Raw genomic sequence first — 4,310 nt, 5'->3', positions numbered from 1 at the left:
GAGACCGAGTGAGAGGGAGTCAGGGAGAGGGTTAGGTTACGCTTACGTTACAGAGACTAGAGAGACTGATTTTTACTTTTTAGTTCAAAAATCAAATGGTAAAGTAAGCAAACTGACTTACTGACGTGAGGAGTCTGAGGAGACTGAGGCGAGAGAGAGTCGTGCCCCACTGCCCGTGCGTGAGCTGCTGCCGGGTCCAGAAAAAAACCAAGAAAAAAAAAACCGGGTTGGCGGGTGACGGGTCCAGGAAAAAGAAAAAAAAAAATCGGGTTTGACGGGTCGACCCGCCAGACCCGGATACTATGCGGGTCTGGCGGGTCAACCCGCACAGTAATCGTGTCTGGCGGGTCGACCCGCCAGACACGAAATTTCCGGGTCTTAATCGGGTAGACCCGATTACGACCCGAACCCGATTAGCCCAAACTCAATACCTGTTTTTTCGTGTCGTGTTCGTGTCGGATTCGCGGGTCGTGTCAAAATTGCCGGCCCTAACATATACTACTTAATTACTAATATACATACTTAAATTTATATAACTATTTTTTTTGTAATATATTACTATATTTCGTATATATATACAAGATGTATGAACGAGCTAATGAGTTTGACGAACAAGCCGAGCTAGCGATTTAGTCGAGTTTTAAACGAATTGAGTGGGCGAACCCCCGTTGAGTTCAATCGAGTGAGCAGAATATGTATCACTTGCTAATCGAGCGAGTTTGTACAATGTCGAGCTCGAGTTCGGATTGAGCTTAACCGAGCTTATTGGCTCGTTTACCGCCCTAAGTATGTCTTTGTATTAGTTATTGCACTATTGGAAGATGAGACTTGGAGTTTGTACTTTCTAACTATAATGGACCCATATTATGCTGCTAGGAGAATATATCTTTGAGACGAATTGAGATTTTCGATTTATTGTGTTTGGATTATTTATAGATCTCTAATTGATGTTTTATAAGTAATTTGGTAGTATAGGTAGTTGGCTATTGGATAAAATATAACCGTAAGAAAATGTTTCAATTAGATTTAATATCAGTGCTTAGTATAAATTGTATTTGCTTTTTATTACTCTTTATCTTAGGACAACAGCGCTTGTCCTTACTAATTTGCTTAGTTTTTAGGATTTTTTTTGTTCTTTTTTCTCCTAGTTATGTGTTTCTCATGTATAGTTCATGTGTTCTTGCATTGTGCTTTTGCTTTTTAATGATATTTCTATTACTTCTAAAAAAAAAAACACAATACAAGTTCTAAATAGGTGTCGCGTATTGCTTTGGGCTTGGGGCATGACAATTAACTCAAATTCATTTATGATTGTGACAATATTAGAGAGGAAACCATGACATAAACCGTTGTGACCATTGTCATCAATGAGCTGGTTCAGTTGATTGCTCCTGAATCAAAATTGCCAAGGGGTGTCCACCAGGATGTTGTGGACATTAGAGATGACCTTGAGAGCATCCAGTGTTTCCTCAAAGATGCAGATAAAGGAGACCTCCAAGATGGCGTCACAACTTGGGTGAAACAAATGAGAGAAGTAATTTATCATATAGAAGATGTAATAGATGAATACGTTCTTCACGTGGCAAAGCGTTGTCATCAGCAAAGTTTTATTGCTTTCCTCTACAAAATTAGCCGCTTAATGGAAAAACTAAAACCATGTCATGACATAGCTACCAAGATTCAAGATATCAAAATATCAGTCCGTGAAATCAAGGAACGAAGTGAAAGATATGGTTTTAGCTCTTCAGAGCAAGGATCAAGTAGTAGTGCAAGAAATGTTACATGGCATGATCATCAAATAGGTTCATTTTTCATTGAGGAAGATGAAGTTGTGTATTGAGTCTACAAGGGATGAACTCATAAGCTAGTTGGTGGGGGAAGCATCTAAACGCTTTGTGATGTCAATGGTAGGCACTGGCGGAATTGGTAAGACAACTCTTGCTAAGAAAGTATATGACAATGAATCAGTAAAGGGACATTTTGACTGCCGTGTTTGGATCACTATGTCTCAGTCCTACAACATGGATAAGATACTCATGTTCATGACAAAACTAATCTACTAGGCAACACAAACTGCTTCGGGGCAAATAGAAATGACAGACGAGATCACACTAATTAGCCAACTAAGAAAATATTTACAGCAAAAGAGGTATATTGTAGTTTTCGATGATGTTTGGAAGACGGAGTTTTGGGAAATTGTTAAACATGCTTTACCATGCAATGACAGAGGAAGCAGGATTATCATCACAACACGCAGTGATCTCATTGGTTTTTCGTGTAAAGAATCTTTAACTGATCAGGTACACAAGGTACAACCTCTCTCTCAAGACAAGGCTTGGGAATTGTTTTGTAGAAAGGCATTCCACACCGAGTTTCAGGGTTGTTGTCCGTGAGAGTTGGTGAGACTGTCGATGGACATTGTCAGAAAATGTGAAGGCCTCCCACTTGCAATTGTTGCCATAGGTGGTCTTCTATCAACAAAAGAGAAGGTGCCTTTAGAATGGAAAAAAGTTGCATGATAGCCTCAGTTCCGAACTAGAATGTAATCCCCACCTTACAAGTGTCACAAAAATTCTCTCTCTTAGTTATCATGATCCATCCTACCTTAAGTCTTGCTACTTGTACTTTGGCATTTTTCCAGATGACTACTCAATCACTGATGCAAAATTGTTTCGGTTAAGGATAGTTGAGGGCTTCATTAAGGGAAACAAAGGCAAACAATTTAAAGAGGTAGCAGAAGAATACTTAATGGAGCTCATCTACAGAAACTTGGTTCAACTTTCATTTGGGGAGCTTGATTATGGGATAGGCAGAAAGTACAGAATTCATGATCTGCTACATGAAATCATTCTATCGAAGGCTATTGAATTGAATTTCTGTCATGTTTTGGAAGCAAGTGATACCGGTGCCTATCAATCCACGATGCTAGAGAAAATGTTTTTGAGACAAGTGAGTACTCTAGGGTTCATTCTATTTTTCTCTTCAACATTAATGAATTGCCCAAGTCTTTCATAGTTAAATTGTTCAAAAAGTTCAAGCTTTTAAAAGTGTTGGATTTTGAAGATTCACCTATTGATTATCTTCCTCAAGAAGTGGGCGATTTATTTCACTTGAAGCACTTAAGTTTAAGGAGAACAAAAGTAAAGATACTTCCAAAGTCAGTGGGTAGGTTACAGAATCTGCAAACACTAAATGTTGTGGAAAGTGGAGTTCGTGAGCTACTAATTGAGATATTCAAGCTTTATAAGCTAAGGCATATTTTGGCTCATTCTCATGACTTTGAAATTAAAAGTAGCTTTTATTCAGGGCGAGGAGTAAAAGTACATGAAGGGGTTGGATGTTTAAACGAGTTGAAGACACTAGCAAGTATTGAGGCAAATCATCATGGGGTTGGTCCATTTGAAAACCTTGGAAAGTTGATTAAATTGAGGATGTTGGGGATTTCAAATATGACTACAGAACATGGGAGGGCTTTGTGTGACTCCAAACAAAATATGGTCCTCCTTAACATTTTGCTTGTAAGCTTAATCAGTGAAGATGAGATTATTAACTTACAAGCAATTTCATTACCACCTCCATTTCTAAAGCATATTGGTCTACGGGGGCGAAATGAGATGTTGCCCAATTGGATTCTAGAGCTTCAAAATCTTGTCACACTACTATTATTTTTCTCATTATTAGAGGAAGGTCCAGTGCCATGTGTTCAGGCTTTGCCTAATCTAATTACCCTTTCTCTACATCATGCGTATGATGGGGAGCAGCTGCATTTTGAGGAAAACAGTTTTCGAAAACTCAAGAAACTCACACTCAGAGAGTTGTAAAAATTAAAGTTTGTGAAAATAGACAAAGGATCACTACCTGGTTTGGAGCAACTAGAGATTAGGCCATGCCCAGAGATGAAGGAGGTGCCCTTTGGAATTCAGCAATTGAAAAGCCTTAAGATTCTCGACTTCTATGAAATGCAGAAAAAATTTGTGCTACGTATGCAGCAAGATGGAGGCGAAGATTATTGGAAAGTCCAGAAGGTAACTACTATCCATCCTAAGTATAGGATTAAAGGAGAACAATATCAAATATACAAGCTTGGTGGTTCGAACTTGTTGGAGCGTTTGCAAGGGTGAGTCTTGGAGGATCAAACTACCATGCAGTTAGTGATAGACAAGGTATGCGTCTATAAGCCACAAGACTTCAATGATTCTTACTTTTTTTTTTCGTTTTGTTATATTCAATGATAAAATTCTTCAGATTATGTGGCTGAGTAAGCTACAACCTAAGCTACAATTGGAAATGTTACCACAAACTTTTACACT

At 38.6% G+C, this 4,310-nt stretch overlaps 1 pseudogene; it reads left to right on the top strand.

Moving 5' to 3' along the window:
• Nucleotides 1-1,904: 1,904 nt before the first annotated feature.
• Nucleotides 1,905-3,821, top strand: LOC132169221 (putative disease resistance RPP13-like protein 3; annotated as a pseudogene).
• Nucleotides 3,822-4,310: the final 489 nt, after the last annotated feature.

Source organism: Corylus avellana, chromosome ca2 (genome assembly GCF_901000735.1).
Source record: "Corylus avellana chromosome ca2, CavTom2PMs-1.0".
Taxonomy (NCBI): Eukaryota; Viridiplantae; Streptophyta; class Magnoliopsida; order Fagales; family Betulaceae; genus Corylus; species Corylus avellana.
The sequence above is the reverse complement of the archived record's forward strand: the minus strand, read 5'-3'. Positions and strand labels throughout refer to the sequence as shown.